Source organism: Chiloscyllium plagiosum, unplaced genomic scaffold, assembly GCF_037043375.1.
Source record: "Chiloscyllium plagiosum isolate Xiang-an unplaced genomic scaffold, Cpla_swu_hap1 HiC_scaffold_18, whole genome shotgun sequence".
NCBI lineage: Eukaryota > Metazoa > Chordata > Chondrichthyes > Orectolobiformes > Hemiscylliidae > Chiloscyllium > Chiloscyllium plagiosum.
The window spans coordinates 74,507,191-74,527,702 of record NW_028270156.1 but is presented as its reverse complement, the minus strand read 5'-3'; the positions used below and the strand labels follow the sequence as shown (position 1 = coordinate 74,527,702).

At 48.5% G+C, this 20,512-nt stretch overlaps 1 protein-coding gene across 1 annotated transcript in view; it reads left to right on the top strand.

The window, feature by feature from the left end:
• Positions 1 to 20,512, top strand: part of cd82b (CD82 molecule b) — a 165,936-nt gene that overhangs the window by 54,061 nt on the left and 91,363 nt on the right. The gene's annotated exons all lie outside the window — the stretch shown is intronic.

The window sequence follows — 20,512 nt, the reverse complement described above, 5'->3', positions numbered from 1 at the left end:
TGTGGATCACAGTGTGAACGACAGTGTGGATCACAGTGTGAACGACAGTGTGGATCACAGTGTGAATGACAGTGTGGGTCACAGTCTGAACGACAATGTGGCTCACGGTGTGAATGACACTCTGAACGACAGTGTGGATCACAGTGTGAACGACAATGTGGATCACAGTGTGAATGACACTATGAACGACAGTGTGGATCACAGTGTGAACGACGGTGTGGATCACAGTGTGAACGACGGTGTGGATCACAGTGTGAACGACGGTGTGGATCACAGTGTGAACGACAGTGTGGATCACAGTGTGAACGACAGTGTGAACGACAGTGTGGATCACAGTGTGAATGACTGTGGATCACAGTGTGAATGACTGTGGATCACAGTGAGAACAACAGTGTGGATCACAGTGTGAACGACAGTGTGGATCACAGAGTGAATGACAGTGTGAACGACAGTGTGGATCACAGAGTGAATGACAGTGTGAACGACAGTGTGGATCGCAGTGTGAACGACGGTGTGGATCACAGTGTGAACGACAGTGTGGATCACAGTGAGAACAACAGTGTGGATCACAGTGTGAATGACAGTGTGGATCACAGTGTGAACGACAATGTGGATCACAGTGTGAATGACACTATGAACGACAGTGTGGATCACAGTGTGAACGAAGGTGTGGATCACAGTGTGAACGACGGTGTGGATCACAGTGTGAACGACGGTGTGGATCACAGTGTGAACGACAGTGTGGATCACAGTGTGAACGACAGTGTGGATCACAGTGAGAACGACAGTGTGAACGACAGTGTGGATCACAGTGTGAATGACTGTGGATCACAGTGTGAATGACTGTGGATCACAGTGAGAACAACAGTGTGGATCACAGTGTGAACGACAGTGTGGATCACAGTGTGAACGACAGTGTGGATCACAGTGTGAATGACAGTGTGAATGACAGTGTGGGTCACAGTCTGAACGACAATGTGGCTCACAGTGTGAATGACACTCTGAACGACAGTGTGGATCACAGAGTGAATGACAGTGTGGATGACAGTGTGAATCACAGTCTGAACGACAGTGTGGATCACAGGGTGAACGACACTCTGAACGACAGTGTGGATCACAGAGTGAATGACAGTGTGGATCACAGTGTGAACGACAATGTGGATCACAGTGTGAATGACACTCTGAACGACAGTGTGGATCACAGAGTGAATGACAGTGTGAACGACAGTGTGGATCACAGGGTGAACGACACTCTGAACGACAGTGTGGATCACAGAGTGAATGACAGTGTGGATCACAGTGTGAACGACAATGTGGATCACAGTGTGAATGACACTCTGAACGACAGTGTGGATCACAGAGTGAATGACAGTGTGAACGACAGTGTGGATCACAGTGTGAACGACGGTGTGGATCACAGTGTGAACGACAGTGTGGATCACAGTGTGAACGACAGTGTGGATCACAGTGTGAATGACAGTATGAATGACAGTGTGGGTCACAGTCTGAACGACAATGTGGCTCACAGTGTGAATGACACTCTGAACGACAGTGTGGATCACAGAGTGAATGACAGTGTGAACGACAGTGTGGATCGCAGTGTGAACGACGGTGTGGATCACAGTGTGAACGACAGTGTGGATCACAGTGTGAACGACAGTGTGGATCACAGTGTGGATCACAGTGTGAACGACAGTGTGGATCACAGTGTGAACGACAGTGTGGATCACAGTGTGAATGACAGTGTGGGTCACAGTCTGAACGACAATGTGGCTCACGGTGTGAATGACACTCTGAACGACAGTGTGGATCACAGTGTGAACGACAATGTGGATCACAGTGTGAATGACACTATGAACGACAGTGTGGATCACAGTGTGAACGACGGTGTGGATCACAGTGTGAACGACGGTGTGGATCACAGTGTGAACGACGGTGTGGATCACAGTGTGAACGACAGTGTGGATCACAGTGTGAACGACAGTGTGAACGACAGTGTGGATCACAGTGTGAATGACTGTGGATCACAGTGTGAATGACTGTGGATCACAGTGAGAACAACAGTGTGGATCACAGTGTGAACGACAGTGTGGATCACAGTGTGAACGACAGTGTGGATCACAGTGTGAACGACAGTGTGGATCACAGTGTGAATGACACTCTGAACGACAGTGTGGATCACAGTGTGAATGACAGTGTGAATGACAGTGTGGGTCACAGTCTGAACGACAATGTGGCTCACAGTGTGAATGACACTCTGAACGACAGTGTGGATCACAGAGTGAATGACAGGGTGGATCACAGTGTGAACGACGGTGTGGATCACAATGTGAATGACGGTGTGGATCACAGTGTGAACGACAGTGTGGATCACAGTGTGAACGACAGTGTGGATCACAGTGTGAACGACAGTGTGGATCACAGTGTGAACGACAGTGTGGATCACAGTGTGAACGACAGTGTGGATCACAGTGTGAACGACAGTGTGGGTCACAGTGTGGATTACAGTGTGAATGACTGTGGATCACAGTGTGAATGACTGTGGATCACAGTGAGAACAACAGTGTGGATCACAGTGTGAACGACAGTGTGGATCACAGTGTGAACGACAGTGTGGATCACAGTGTGAACGACAGTGTGGATCACAGTGTGGGTCACAGTCTGAACGACAATGTGGCTCACAGTGTGAATGACACTCTGAACGACAGTGTGGATCACAGAGTGAATGACAGTGTGAACGACAGTGTGGATCACAGTGTGAACGACGGTGTGGATCACAGTGTGAACGACAGTGTGGATCACAGTGTGAACGACAGTGTGGATCACAGTGTGAACAACAGTGTGGATCACAGTGTGAACGACAGTGTGGATCACAGTGTGAATGACAGTGTGGGTCACAGTCTGAACGACAATGTGGCTCACAGTGTGAATGACACTCTGAACGACAGTGTGGATCACAGAGTGAATGACAGTGTGGATCACAGTGTGAACGACAATGTGGATCACAGTGTGAATGACACTCTGAACGACAGTGTGGATCACAGAGTGAATGACAGTGTGAACGACAGTGTGGATCACAGTGTGAACGACGGTGTGGATCACAGTGTGAACGACAGTGTGGATCACAGTGTGAACGACAGTGTGGATCACAGTGTGAACGACAGTGTGGATCACAGTGTGAACGACAGTGTGAACGACAGTGTGAACGACAGTGTGTTTCACAGTGTGAATGACACTCTGAACGACAGTGTGGATCACAGTGTGAATGACAATGTGGATCACAGTGTGAATGACACTCTGAACGACAGTGTGGATCACAGAGTGAATGACAGTGTGAACGACAGTGTGGATCACAGTCTGAACGACAGTGTGGATCACAGTGTGAACGACAGTGTGGGTCACAGTGTGAACGACAGTGTGGGTCACAGTGTGAACGACAGTGTGGGTCACAGTGTGAACGACAGTGTGGGTCACAGTGTGAACGACTGTGTGGGTCACAGTGTGAACGACAGTGCGGATTACAGTGTGAATGACTGTGGATCACAGTGTGAATGACTGTGGATCACAATGTGAAATACTGTGGATCACAGTGAGAACAACAGTGTGGATCACAGTGTGAATGACAGTGTGGATCACAGTGTGAATAACAGTGTGGATCACAGTGTGAACGACAGTGTGGATCACAATGTGAATGACACTCTGAACGACAGTGTGGATCACAGAGTGAATGACAGTGTGAACGACAATGTGGATCACAGTGTGAATGACAGTGTGGATCACAGTGTGAATGACAGTGTGGATCACAGTGTGAACGACAGAGTGGATCACAGTGTGAACGACAGTGTGGATCACAGTGTGAACGACAGAGTGGATCACAGTGAGAACGACAGTGTGGATCACAGTGTGAACGACAGTGTGGGTCACAGTGTGAACGACAGTGTGGATCACAGTGTGAACGACGGTGTGGATCACAGTGTGAACGACGGTGTAAACGATAGTGTGGATCACAGTGTGAATGACTGTGGATCACAGTGAGAACAACAGTGTGGATCACAGTGTGAACGACAGTGTGGATCGCAGTCTGAACGACAGTGTGGATCACAGTGTGAACGACAGTGTGGATCACAGTGTGAACGACAGTGTGGGTCACAGTGTGAACGACAGTGTGGGTCACAGTGTGAACGACAGTGTGGGTCACAGTGTGAACGACAGTGTGGGTCACAGTGTGAACGACTGTGTGGGTCACAGTGTGAACGACTGTGTGGGTCACAGTGTGAATGACAGTGTGGGTCACAGTGAGAATGACAGTGTGGATTATAGTGTGAATGACTGTGGATCACAGTGTGAATGACTGTGGATCACAGTGAGAACAACAGTGTGGATCACAGTGTGAACGACAGTGTGGATCACAGTGTGAACGACAGTGTGGGTCACAGTGTGAACGACAGTGTGGATCACAGTGTGAACGACAGTGTGGATCACAGTGTGAATGACAGTGTGGGTCACAGTCTGAACGACAATGTGGATCACAGTGTGAACGACACTCTGAACGACAGTGTGGGTCACAGTGTGAACGACAGTGTGGGTCACAGTGTGAACGACAGTGTGGGTCACAGTGTGAACGACTGTGTGGGTCACAGTGTGAACGACAGTGTGGATCACAGTGTGAACGACAGTGTGGGTCACAGTCTGAACGACAGTGTGGATCACAGTGTGAACGACAGAGTGGATCACAGTGTGAATGACAGTGTGGGTCACAGTCTGAACGACAATGTGGATCACAGTGTGAACGACACTCTGAACGACAGTGTGGATCACAGAGTGAATGACAGTGTGGATCACAGTGTGAACGACAATGTGGATCACAGTGTGAATGACACTATGAACGACAGTGTGGATCACAGTGTGAACGACGGTGTGGATCACAGTGTGAACGACGGTGTGGATCACAGTGTGAACGACGGTATGGATCACAGTGTGAACGACAGTGTGGATCACAGTGTGAACGACAGTGTGGATCACAGTGTGAACGACAGTGTGGATCACAGTGTGAATGACTGTGGATCACAGTGTGAATGACTGTGGATCACAGTGAGAACAACAGTGTGGATCACAGTGTGAACGACAGTGTGGATCACAGTGTGAACGACAGTGTGGATCACAGTGTGAATGACAGTGTGAATGACAGTGTGGGTCACAGTCTGAACGACAATGTGGCTCACAGTGTGAATGACACTCTGAACGACAGTGTGGATCACAGAGTGAATGACAGTGTGGATGACAGTGTGAATCACAGTGTGAACGACAGTGTGGATCACAGGGTGAACGACACTCTGAACGACAGTGTGGATCACAGAGTGAATGACAGTGTGGATCACAGTGTGAACGACAATGTGGATCACAGTGTGAATGACACTCTGAACGACAGTGTGGATCACAGAGTGAATGACAGTGTGAACGACAGTGTGGATCACAGGGTGAACGACACTCTGAACGACAGTGTGGATCACAGAGTGAATGACAGTGTGGATCACAGTGTGAACGACAATGTGGATCACAGTGTGAATGACACTCTGAACGACAGTGTGGATCACAGAGTGAATGACAGTGTGAACGACAGTGTGGATCACAGTGTGAACGACGGTGTGGATCACAGTGTGAACGACAGTGTGGATCACAGTGTGAACGACAGTGTGGATCACAGTGTGAACGACAGTGTGGATCACAGTGTGAACGACAGTGTGGATCACAGTGTGAATGACAGTGTGAATGACAGTGTGGGTCACAGTCTGAACGACAATGTGGCTCACAGTGTGAATGACACTCTGAACGACAGTGTGGATCACAGAGTGAATGACAGTGTGGATCACAGTGTGAACGACAATGTGGATCACAGTGTGAATGACACTCTGAACGACAGTGTGGATCACAGAGTGAATGACAGTGTGAACGACAGTGTGGATCACAGAGTGAATGACAGTGTGAACGACAGTGTGGATCGCAGTGTGAACGATGGTGTGGATCACAGTGTGAACGACAGTGTGGATCACAGTGTGAACGACAGTGTGGATCACAGTGTGGATCACAGTGTGAACGACAGTGTGGATCACAGTGTGAATGACAGTGTGGATCACAGTGTGAACGACAATGTGGATCACAGTGTGAATGACACTATGAACGACAGTGTGGATCACAGTGTGAACGAAGGTGTGGATCACAGTGTGAACGACGGTGTGGATCACAGTGTGAACGACGGTGTGGATCACAGTGTGAACGACAGTGTGGATCACAGTGTGAACGACAGTGTGGATCACAGTGAGAACGACAGTGTGAACGACAGTGTGGATCACAGTGTGAATGACTGTGGATCACAGTGTGAATGACTGTGGATCACAGTGAGAACAACAGTGTGGATCACAGTGTGAACGACAGTGTGGATCACAGTGTGAACGACAGTGTGGATCACAGTGTGAATGACAGTGTGAATGACAGTGTGGGTCACAGTCTGAACGACAATGTGGCTCACAGTGTGAATGACACTCTGAACGACAGTGTGGATCACAGAGTGAATGACAGTGTGGATGACAGTGTGAATCACAGTCTGAACGACAGTGTGGATCACAGGGTGAACGACACTCTGAACGACAGTGTGGATCACAGAGTGAATGACAGTGTGGATCACAGTGTGAACGACAATGTGGATCACAGTGTGAATGACACTCTGAACGACAGTGTGGATCACAGAGTGAATGACAGTGTGAACGACAGTGTGGATCACAGGGTGAACGACACTCTGAACGACAGTGTGGATCACAGAGTGAATGACAGTGTGGATCACAGTGTGAACGACAATGTGGATCACAGTGTGAATGACACTCTGAACGACAGTGTGGATCACAGAGTGAATGACAGTGTGAACGACAGTGTGGATCACAGTGTGAACGACGGTGTGGATCACAGTGTGAACGACAGTGTGGATCACAGTGTGAACGACAGTGTGGATCACAGTGTGAATGACAGTATGAATGACAGTGTGGGTCACAGTCTGAACGACAATGTGGCTCACAGTGTGAATGACACTCTGAACGACAGTGTGGATCACAGAGTGAATGACAGTGTGAACGACAGTGTGGATCGCAGTGTGAACGACGGTGTGGATCACAGTGTGAACGACAGTGTGGATCACAGTGTGAACGACAGTGTGGATCACAGTGTGGATCACAGTGTGAACGACAGTGTGGATCACAGTGTGAACGACAGTGTGGATCACAGTGTGAATGACAGTGTGGGTCACAGTCTGAACGACAATGTGGCTCACGGTGTGAATGACACTCTGAACGACAGTGTGGATCACAGTGTGAACGACAATGTGGATCACAGTGTGAATGACACTCTGAACGACAGTGTGGATCACAGAGTGAATGACAGTGTGAACGACAGTGTGGATCACAGTGTGAACGACGGTGTGGATCACAGTGTGAACGACAGTGTGGATCACAGTGTGAACGACAGTGTGGATCACAGTGTGAACGACAGTGTGGATCACAGTGTGAATGACAGTGTGAACAACAGTGTGAACGACAGTGTGTTTCACAGTGTGAATGACACTCTGAACGACAGTGTGGATCACAGAGTGAATGACAGTGTGAACGACAGTGTGGATCACAGAGTGAATGACAGTGTGAACGACAGTGTGGATCACAGTGTGAACGACGGTGTGGATCACAGTGTGAACGACAGTGTGGATCACAGTGTGAACGACAGTGTGGGTCACAGTGTGAACGACAGTGTGGGTCACAGTGTTAACGACTGTGTGGGTCACAGTGTGAACGACAGTGCGGATTACAGTGTGAATGACTGTGGATCACAGTGTGAATGACTGTGGATCACAATGTGAAATACTTTGGATCACAGTGAGAACAACAGTGTGGATCACAGTGTGAATGACAGTGTGGATCACAGTGTGAATAACAGTGTGGATCACAGTGTGAACGACAGTGTGGATCACAATGTGAATGACACTCTGAACGACAGTGTGGATCACAGAGTGAATGACAGTGTGAACGACAATGTGGATCACAGTGTGAACGACAATGTAGATCACAGTGTGAACGACAGAGTGGATCACAGTGTGAACGACAGTGTGGATCACAGTGTGAACGACAGTGTGGGTCACAGTGTGAACGACAGTGTGGATCACAGTGTGAACGACGGTGTGGATCACAGTGTGAACGACAGTGTGGATCACAGTGTGAACGACAGTGTGAACGACAGTGTGAACGACTGTGTGGATCACAGTGTGGGTCACAGTGTGGATTACACTGTGAATGACTGTGGATCACAGTGTGAATGACTGTGGATCACAGTGAGAACAACAGTGTGGATCACAGTGTGAACGACAGTGTGGTTCACAGAGTGAATGACAGTGTGGATGACAGTGTGAATCACAGTCTGAACGACAGTGTGGATCACAGGGTGAACAACACTCTGAACGACAGTGTGGATCACAGTCTGAACGACAGTGTGGATCACCGTGTGAACGACAGTGTGAACGACAGTGTGAATGACAGTGTGGGTCACAGTGTGGATTACAGTGTCAATGACTGTGGATCACAGTGTGAATGACTGTGGATCACAGTGAGAACAACAGTGTGGATCACAGTGTGAACGACAGTGTGGATCACAGTGTGAACGACAGTGTGGATCTCAGTGTGAATGACACTCTGAACGACAGTGTGGATCACAGAGTGAAAGACAGTGTGAACGACAGTGTGGATCACAGTGTGAACGACGGTGTGGATCACAGTGTGAACGACAGTGTGGATCACAGTGTGAACGACAATGTGGATCACAGTGTGAATGACACTTTGAACGACAGTGTGGATCACAGAGTGAATAACAGTGTGAACGACAGTGTGGATCACAGTGTGAACGACGGTGTGGATCACAGTGTGAACGACAGTGGGGATCACAGTGTGAACGACAGTGAGGATCACAGTGTGAACGACACTCTGAACGACAGTGTGGATCACAGAGTGAATGACAGAGTGAATGACAGTGTGAACGACAGTGTGGATCATAGTGTGAATGACAGTGTGGGTCACAGTGTGAACGACAATGTGGCTCACAGTGTGAATGACACTCTGAACGACAGTGTGGATCACAGTGTGAACGACAATGTGGATCACAGTGTGAATGACACTCTGAACTACAGTGTGGATCACAGAGTGAATGACAGTGTGAACGACAGTGTGGATCACAGTGTGAACGACAGTGTGGATCACAGTGTGAACGACAGTGTGGATCACAGTGTGAATGACAGTGTGAATAACAGTGTGAACGACAGTGTGTTTCACAGTGTGAATGACACTCTGAACGACAGTGTGGATCACAGTGTGAATGACAGTGTGAATGACAGTGTGGATAACAGTCTGAACGACAATGTGGATCACAGTGTGAATGACACTCTGAACGACAGTGTGGATCACAGAGTGAATGACAATGTGGATCACAGTGTGAATGACACTCTGAACGACAGTGTGGATCACAGAGTGAATGACAGTGTGAACGACAGTGTGGATCACAGTCTGAACGACAGTGTAGATCACAGTGTGAACGACAGTGTGGGTCACAGTGTGAACGACAGTGTGGGTCACAGTGTGAACGACAGTGTGGGTCACAGTGTGAACGACAGTGCGGATTACAGTGTGAATGACTGTGGATCACAGTGTGAATGACTGTGGATCTCAATGTGAAATACTGTGGATCACAGTGAGAACAACAGTGTGGATCACAGTGTGAATGACAGTGTGGATCACAGTGTGAATAACAGTGTGGATCACAGTGTGAACGACAGTGTGGATCACAATGTGAATGACACTCTGAACGACAGTGTGGATCACAGAGTGAATGACAGTGTGAACGACAATGTGGATCACAGTGTGAACGACAGTGTGGATCACAGTGTGAATGACAGTGTGGATCACAGTGTGAACGACAGAGTGGATCACAGTGTGAACGACAGTGTGGATCACAGTGTGAACGACAGTGTGGGTCACAGTGTGAACGACAGTGTGGATCACAGTGTGAACGACAGTGTGGGTCACAGTGTGAACGACAGTGTGGATCACAGTGTGAACGACGGTGTGGATCACAGTGTGAACGACGGTGTGGATCACAGTGTGAACGACAGTGTGGATCACAGTGTGAACGACAGTGTGAACGACAGTGTGGATCACAGTGTGAATGACAGTGTGGGTCACAGTGTGGATTACACTGTGAATGACTGTGGATCACAGTGTGAATGACTGTGGATCACAGTGAGAACAACAGTGTGGATCACAGTGTGAACGACAGTGTGGATCACAGTGTGAATGACAGTGTGAATGACAGTGTGGGGCACAGAGTGAATGACAGTGTGGATGACAGTGTGAATCACAGTCTGAACGACAGTGTGGATCACAGGGTGAACAACACTCTGAACGACAGTGTGGATCACAATCTGAACGACAGTGTGGATCACCGTGTGAACGACAGTGTGAACGACAGTGTGGATCACAGTGTGAATGACAGTGTGGGTCACAGTGTGGATTACAGTGTCAATGACTGTGGATCACAGTGTGAATGACTGTGGATCACAGTGAGAACAACAGTGTGGATCACAGTGTGAACGACAGTGTGGATCACAATGTGAACGACTGTGTGGATCTCAGTGTGAATGACACTCTGAACGACAGTGTGGATCACAGAGTGAATGACAGTGTGAACGACAGTGTGGATCACAGTGTGAACGACGGTGTGGATCACAGTGTGAACGACAGTGTGGATCACAGTGTGAACGACAGTGTGGATGACAGTGTGAATGACACTCTGAACGACAGTGTGGATCACAGAGTGAATGACAGTGTGAACGACAGTGTGGATCACAGTGTGAACGACAGTGTGGATGACAGTGTGAATGACACTCTGAACGACAGTGTGGATCACAGAGTGAATGACAGTGTGAACGACAGTGTGGATCACAGTGTGAACGACGGTGTGGATCACAGTGTGAACGACAGTGTGGATCACAGTGTGAACGACAGTGTGGATCACAGTGTGAACGACAGTGTGGATCACAGTGTGAACGAAAGTGTGGATCACAGTGTGAACGACAGTGTGGATCACTGTCTGAACGACAGTGTGGATCACAGTGTGAATGGCAGTGTGAATGACAGTGTGGGTCACAGTCTGAACGACAATGTGGCTCACAGTGTGAATGACACTCTGAACGACAGTGTGGATCACAGAGTGAATGACAGTGTAGATCACAGTGTGAACGACAATGTGGATCACAGTGTGAATGACACTCTGAACGACAGTGTGGATCACAGAGTGAATGACAGTGTGAACGACAGTGTGGATCACAGTGTGAACGACGGTATGGATCACAGTGTGAACGACAGTGTGGATCACAGTGTGAACGACAGTGTGGATCACAGTGTGAACGACAGTGTGGATCACAGTGTGAACGACGGTGTGGATCACAGTGTGAACGACAGTGGGGATCACAGTGTGAACGACAGTGAGGATCACAGTGTGAACGACACTCTGAACGACGGTGTGGATCACAGAGTGAATGACAGAGTGAATGACAGTGTGAACGACAGTGTGGATCATAGTGTGAATGACAGTGTGGGTCACAGTGTGAACGACAATGTGGCTCACAGTGTGAATGACACTCTGAACGACAGTGTGGATCACAGTGTGAACGACAATGTGGATCACAGTGTGAATGACACTCTGAACGACAGTGTGGATCACAGAGTGAATGACAGTGTGAACGACAGTGTGGATCACAGTGTGAACGACAGTGTGGATCACAGTGTGAACGACAGTGTGGATCACAGTGTGAATGACAGTGTGAATAACAGTGTGAACGACAGTGTGTTTCACAGTGTGAATGACACTCTGAACGACAGTGTGGATCACAGTGTGAATGACAGTGTGAATGACAGTGTGGATAACAGTCTGAACGACAATGTGGATCACAGTGTGAATGACACTCTGAACGACAGTGTGGATCACAGAGTGAATGACAATGTGGATCACAGTGTGAATGACACTCTGAACGACAGTGTGGATCACAGAGTGAATGACAGTGTGAACGACAGTGTGGATCACAGTCTGAACGACAGTGTAGATCACAGTGTGAACGACAGTGTGGGTCACAGTGTGAACGACAGTGTGGGTCACAGTGTGAACGACAGTGTGGGTCACAGTGTGAACGACAGTGTGGGTCACAGTGTGAACGACAGTGCGGATTACAGTGTGAATGACTGTGGATCACAGTGTGAATGACTGTGGATCACAATGTGAAATACTGTGGATCACAGTGAGAACAACAGTGTGGATCACAGTGTGAATGACAGTGTGGATCACAGTGTGAATAACAGTGTGGATCACAGTGTGAACGACAGTGTGGATCACAATGTGAATGACACTCTGAACGACAGTGTGGATCACAGAGTGAATGACAGTGTGAACGACAATGTGGATCACAGTGTGAACGACAGTGTGGATCACAGTGTGAATGACAGTGTGGATCACAGTGTGAACGACAGAGTGGATCACAGTGTGAACGACAGTGTGGATCACAGTGTGAACGACAGTGTGGGTCACAGTGTGAACGACAGTGTGGATCACAGTGTGAACGACAGTGTGGGTCACAGAGTGAACGACAGTGTGGATCACAGTGTGAACGACGGTGTGGATCACAGTGTGAACGACGGTGTGGATCACAGTGTGAACGACAGTGTGGATCACAGTGTGAACGACAGTGTGAACGACAGTGTGGATCACAGTGTGAATGACAGTGTGGGTCACAGTGTGGATTACACTGTGAATGACTGTGGATCACAGTGTGAATGACTGTGGATCACAGTGAGAACAACAGTGTGGATCACAGTGTGAACGACAGTGTGGATCACAGTGTGAATGACAGTGTGAATGACAGTGTGGGGCACAGAGTGAATGACAGTGTGGATGACAGTGTGAATCACAGTCTGAACGACAGTGTGGATCACAGGGTGAACAACACTCTGAACGACAGTGTGGATCACAATCTGAACGACAGTGTGGATCACCGTGTGAACGACAGTGTGAACGACAGTGTGGATCACAGTGTGAATGACAGTGTGGGTCACAGTGTGGATTACAGTGTCAATGACTGTGGATCACAGTGTGAATGACTGTGGATCACAGTGAGAACAACAGTGTGGATCACAGTGTGAACGACAGTGTGGATCACAATGTGAACGACTGTGTGGATCTCAGTGTGAATGACACTCTGAACGACAGTGTGGATCACAGAGTGAATGACAGTGTGAACGACAGTGTGGATCACAGTGTGAACGACGGTGTGGATCACAGTGTGAACGACAGTGTGGATCACAGTGTGAACGACAGTGTGGATGACAGTGTGAATGACACTCTGAACGACAGTGTGGATCACAGAGTGAATGACAGTGTGAACGACAGTGTGGATCACAGTGTGAACGACAGTGTGGATGACAGTGTGAATGACACTCTGAACGACAGTGTGGATCACAGAGTGAATGACAGTGTGAACGACAGTGTGGATCACAGTGTGAACGACGGTGTGGATCACAGTGTGAACGACAGTGTGGATCACAGTGTGAACGACAGTGTGGATCACAGTGTGAACGACAGTGTGGATCACAGTGTGAACGAAAGTGTGGATCACAGTGTGAACGACAGTGTGGATCACTGTCTGAACGACAGTGTGGATCACAGTGTGAATGGCAGTGTGAATGACAGTGTGGGTCACAGTCTGAACGACAATGTGGCTCACAGTGTGAATGACACTCTGAACGACAGTGTGGATCACAGAGTGAATGACAGTGTAGATCACAGTGTGAACGACAATGTGGATCACAGTGTGAATGACACTCTGAACGACAGTGTGGATCACAGAGTGAATGACAGTGTGAACGACAGTGTGGATCACAGTGTGAACGACGGTATGGATCACAGTGTGAACGACAGTGTGGATCACAGTGTGAACGACAGTGTGGATCACAGTGTGAACGACAGTGTGGATCACAGTGTGAACGACAGTGTGGATCACAGTGTGAACGACAGTGTGAACGACAGTGTGGATCACAGTGTGAATGACAGTGTGGATCACAGTGTGGATTACAGTGTGAATGACTGTGGATCACAGTGTGAATGACTGTGGATCACAGTGAGAACAACAGTGTGGATCACAGTGTGAACGACAGTGTGGATCACAGTGTGAACGACAGTGTGAACGACAGTGTGTTTCACAGTGTGAATGACACTCTGAACGACAGTGTGGATCACAGTGTGAATGACAGTGTGAACGACAGTGTGGATAACAGTCTGAACGACAATGTGGATCACAGTGTGAATGACACTCTGAAAGACAGTGTGGATCACAGAGTGAATGACAGTGTGAACGACAGTGTGGATCACAGTCTGAACGACAGTGTGGATCACAGTGTGAACGACAGTGTGGGTCACAGTGTGAACGACAGTGTGGGTCACAGTGTGAACGACAGTGTGGGTCACAGTGTGAACGACAGTGTGGGTCACAGTGTGAACGACTGTGTGGGTCACAGTGTGAACGACAGTGCGGATTACAGTGTGAATGACTGTGGATCACAGTGTGAATGACTGTGGATCACAATGTGAAATACTGTGGATCACAGTGAGAACAACAGTGTGGATCACAGTGTGAATGACAGTGTGGATCACAGTGTGAATAACAGTGTGGATCACAGTGTGAACGACAGTGTGGATCACAATGTGAATGACACTCTGAACGACAGTGTGGATCACAGAGTGAATGACAGTGTGAACGACAATGTGGATCACAGTGTGAACGACAGTGTGGATCACAGTGTGAACGACAGTGTGGATCACAGTGTGAATGACAGTGTGGATCACAGTGTGAACGACAGAGTGGATCACAGTGTGAACGACAGTGTGGATCACAGTGTGAACGACAGTGTGGGTCACAGTGTGAACGACAGTGTGGATCACAGTGTGAACGACGGTGTGGATCACAGTGTGAACGACGGTGTAAACGACAGTGTGGATCACAGTGTGAATGACTGTGGATCACAGTGAGAACAACAGTGTGGATCACAGTGTGAACGACAGTGTGGATCGCAGTCTGAACGACAGTGTGGATCACAGTGTGAACGACAGTGTGGATCACAGTGTGAACGACAGTGTGGATCACAGTGTGAACGACAGTGTGGGTCACAGTGTGAACGACAGTGTGGGTCACAGTGTGAACGACAGTGTGGGTCACAGTGTGAACGACATTTTGGTCACAGTGTGAACGACTGTGTGGGTCACAGTGTGAATGACAGTGTGGGTCACAGTGTGAATGACAGTGTGGATTATAGTGTGAATGACTGTGGATGACAGTGCGAATGACTGTGGATCACAGTGAGAACAACAGTGTGGATCACAGTGTGAACGACAGTGTGGATCACAGTGTGAACGACAGTGTGGGTCACAGTCTGAACGACAGTGTGGATCACAGTGTGAATGACAGTGTGGATTATAGTGTGAATGACTGTGGATGACAGTGCGAATGACTGTGGATCACAGTGAGAACAACAGTGTGGATCACAGAGTGAATGACAGTGTGGATCACAGTGTGAACGACAATGTGGATCACAGTGTGAATGACACTATGAACGACAGTGTGGATCACAGTGTGAACGACGGTGTGGATCACAGTGTGAACGACGGTGTGGATCACAGTGTGAACGACGGTGTGGATCACAGTGTGAACGACAGTGTGGATCACAGTGTGAACGACAGTGTGGATCACAGTGTGAACGACAGTGTGAACGACAGTGTGGATCACAGTGTGAATGACTGTGGATCACAGTGTGAACGACAGTGTGGATCCGGTGTGAACGACAGTGTGGATCACAGTGTGAACGACAGTGTGGATCACAGTGTGAATGACAGTGTGAATGACAGTGTGGGTCACAGTCTGAACGACAATGTGGCTCACAGTGTGAATGACACTCTGAACGACAGTGTGGATCACAGAGTGAATGACAGTGTGGATGACAGTGTGAATCACAGTCTGAACGACAGTGTGGATCACAGGGTGAACGACACTCTGAACGACAGTGTGGATCACAGAGTGAATGACAGTGTGGATCACAGTGTGAACGACAGTGTGAACGACAGTGTGGATCACAGTGTGAATGACTGTGGATCACAGTGTGAACGACAGTGTGGATCACAGTGTGAACGACAGTGTGGATCACAGTGTGAATGACAGTGTGAATGACAGTGTGGGTCACAGTCTGAACGACAATGTGGCTCACAGTGTGAATGACACTCTGAACGACAGTGTGGATCACAGAGTGAATGACAGTGTGAACGACAGTGTGGATCACAGTGTGAACGACGGTGTGGATCACAGTGTGAACGACGGTGTGGATCACAGTGTGAATGACACTCTGAACGACAGTGTGGATCTCAGAGTGAATGACAGTGTGAACGACAGTGTGGATCACAGTGTGAACGACGGTGTGGATCACAGTGTGAACGACGGTGTGGATCACAGTGTGAACGACAGTGTGGTTCACAGTGTGACCGACAGTGTGGATCACAGTGTGAACGACAGTGTGGATCACAGTGTGAACGACAGTGTGGATCACAGTGTGGATCACAGTGTGAACGACAGTGTGGATCACAGTGTGAACGACAGTGTGGATCACAGTGTGAATGACAGTGTGGGTCACAGTCTGAACGACAATGTGGCTCACAGTGTGAATGACACTCTGAACGACAGTGTGGATCACAGTGTGAACGACAATGTGGATCACAGTGTGAATGACACTCTGAACGACAGTGTGGATCACAGAGTGAATGACAGTGTGAACGACAGTGTGGATCACAGAGTGAATGACAGTGTGAACGACAGTGTGGATCACAGTGTGAACGACGGTGTGGATCACAGTGTGAACGACAGTGTGGATCACAGTGTGAACGACAGTGTGGATCACAGTGTGAACGACAGTTTGCATCACAGTGTGAACGACAGTGTGGATCACAGTGTGAATGACAGTGTGAACAACAGTGTGAACGACAGTGTGTTTCACAGTGTGAATGACACTCTGAACGACAGTGTGGATCACAGAGTGAATGACAGTGTGAACGACAGTGTGGATCATAGTCTGAAAGACAGTGTGGATCACAGTGTGAATGACAGTGTGGCTCACAGTGTGAACGACAGTGTGGGTCACAGTGTGAACGACAGTGTGGGTCACAGTGTGAACGACAGTGTGGGTCACAGTGTTAACGACTGTGTGGGTCACAGTGTGAACGACAGTGCGGATTACAGTGTGAATGACTGTGGATCACAGTGTGAATGACTGTGGATCACAATGTGAAATACTGTGGATCACAGTGAGAACAACAGTGTGGATCACAGTGTGAATGACAGTGTGGATCACAGTGTGAATAACAGTGTGGATCACAGTGTGAACGACAGTGTGGATCACAATGTGAATGACACTCTGAACGACAGTGTGGATCACAGAGTGAATGACAGTGTGAACGACAATGTGGATCACAGTGTGAACGACAATGTGGATCACAGTGTGAACGACAGTGTGGATCACAGTGTGAACGACAGAGTGGATCACAGTGTGAACGACAGTGTGGATCACAGTGTGAACGACAGTGTGGGTCACAGTGTGAACGACAGTGTGGATCACAGTGTGAACGACGGTGTGGATCACAGTGTGAACGACAGTGTGGATCACAGTGTGAACGACAGTGTGGATCACAGTGTGAACGACAGTGTGAACGACCGTGTGAACGACTGTGTGGATCACAGTGTGGGTCACAGTGTGGATTACACTGTGAATGACTGTGGATCACAGTGTGAATGACTGTGGATCACAGTGAGAACAACAGTGTGGATCACAGTGTGAACGACAGTGTGGGTCACAGAGTGAATGACAGTGTGGATGACAGTGTGAATCACAGTCTGAACGACAGTGTGGATCACAGGGTGAACAACACTCTGAACGACAGTGTGGATCACAGTCTGAACGACAGTGTGGATCACCGTGTGAACGACAGTGTGAACGACAGTGTGGATCACAGTGTGAATGACAGTGTGGGTCACAGTGTGGATTACAGTGTCAATGACTGTGGATCACAGTGTGAATGACTGTGGATCACAGTGAGAACAACAGTGTGGATCACAGTGTGAACGACAGTGTGGATCACAGTGTGAACGACAGTGTGGATCTCAGTGAGAATGACACTCTGAACGACAGTGTGGGTCACAGAGTGAATGACAGTGTGGATGACAGTGTGAATCACAGTCTGAACGACAGTGTGGATCACAGGGTGAACAACACTCTGAACGACAGTGTGGATCACAGTCTGAACGACAGTGTGGATCACCGTGTGAACGACAGTGTGAACGACAGTGTGGATCACAGTGTGAATGACAGTGTGGGTCACAGTGTGGATTACAGTGTCAATGACTGTGGATCACAGTGTGAATGACTGTGGATCACAGTGAGAACAACAGTGTGGATCACAGTGTGAACGACAGTGTGGATCACAGTGTGAACGACGGTGTGGATCACAGTGTGAACGACAGTGTGGATCACAGTGTGAACGACAATGTGGATCACAGTGTGAATGACACTCTGAACGACAGTGTGGATCACAGAGTGAATGACAGTGTGAACGACAGTGTGGATCACAGTGTGAACGACGGTGTGGATCACAGTGTGAACGACAGTGGGGATCACAGTGTGAACGATAGTGAGGATCACAGTGTGAACGACACTCTGAACGACAGTGTGGATCACAGAGTGAATGACAGTGTGAACGACAGTGTGGATCACAGTGTGAATGACAGTGTGAATGACAGTGTGGGTCACAGTGTGAACGACAATGTGGCTCACAGTGTGAATGACACTCTGAACGACAGTGTGGATCACAGTGTGAACGACGGTGTGGATCACAGTGTGAACGACAGTGGGGATCACAGTGTGAACGACAGTGAGGATCACAGTGTGAATGACACTCTGAACGACAGTGTGGATCACAGAGTGAATGACATTGTGAACGACAGTGTGGATCACAGTGTGAACGACAGTGTGGATCAAAGTGTGAACGACAGTGTGGATCACAGTGTGAATGACAGTGTGAACAACAGTGTGAACGACAGTGTGTTTCACAGTGTGAATGACACTCTGAACGACAGTGTGGATCACAGTGTGAATGACAATGTGGATCACAGTGTGAATGACACTCTGAACGACAGTGTGGATCACAGAGTGAATGACAATGTGGATCACAGTGTGAATGACACTCTGAACGACAGTGTGGATCACAGAGTGAATGACAGTGTGAACGACAGTGTGGATCACAGTCTGAACGACAGTGTGGATCACAGTGTGAACGACAGTGTGGGTCACAGTGTGAACGACAGTGTGGGTCACAGTGTGAACGACAGTGTGGGTCACAGTGTGAACGACAGTGCGGATTACAGTGTGAATGACTGTGGATCACAGTGTGAATGACTGTGGATCACAATGTGAAATACTGTGGATCACAGTGAGAACAACAGTGTGGATCACAGTGTGAATGACAGTGTGGATCACAGTGTGAATACAGTGTGGATCACAGTGTGAATGACAGTGTGGATCACAATGTGAATGACACTCTGAACGACAGTGTGGATCACAGAGTGAATGACAGTGTGAACGACAATGTGGATCACAGTGTGAACGACAGTGTGGATCACAGTGTGAATGACAGTGTGGGTCACAGTGTGGATTACACTGTGAATGACTGTGGATCACAGTGTGAATGACTGTGGATCACAGTGTGAACGACAGAGTGGATCACAGTGTGAACGACAGTGTGGATCACAGTGTGAACGACAGTGTGGGTCACAGTGTGAACGACAGTGTGGATCACAGTGTGAACGACAGTGTGGGTCACAGTGTGAACGACAGTGTGGATCACAGTGTGAACGACGGTGTGGATCACAGTGTGAACGACGGTGTGGATCACAGTGTGAACGACAGTGTGGATCACAGTGTGAACGACAGTGTGAACGACAGTGTGAACGACAGTGTGAACGACAGTGTGAACGACAGTGTGAACGACAGTATGGATCACAGTGTGAATGACAGTGTGGGTCACAGTGTGGATTACACTGTGAATGACTGTGGATCACAGTGTGAATGACTGTGGATCACAGTGAGAACAACAGTGTGGATCACAGTGTGAACGACAGTGTGGATCACAGTGTGAATGACAGTGTGAATGACAGTGTGGGGCACAGAGTGAATGACAGTGTGGATGACAGTGTGAATCACAGTCTGAACGACAGTGTGGATCACAGGGTGAACAACACTCTGAACGACAGTGTGGATCACAATCTGAACGACAGTGTGGATCACCGTGTGAACGA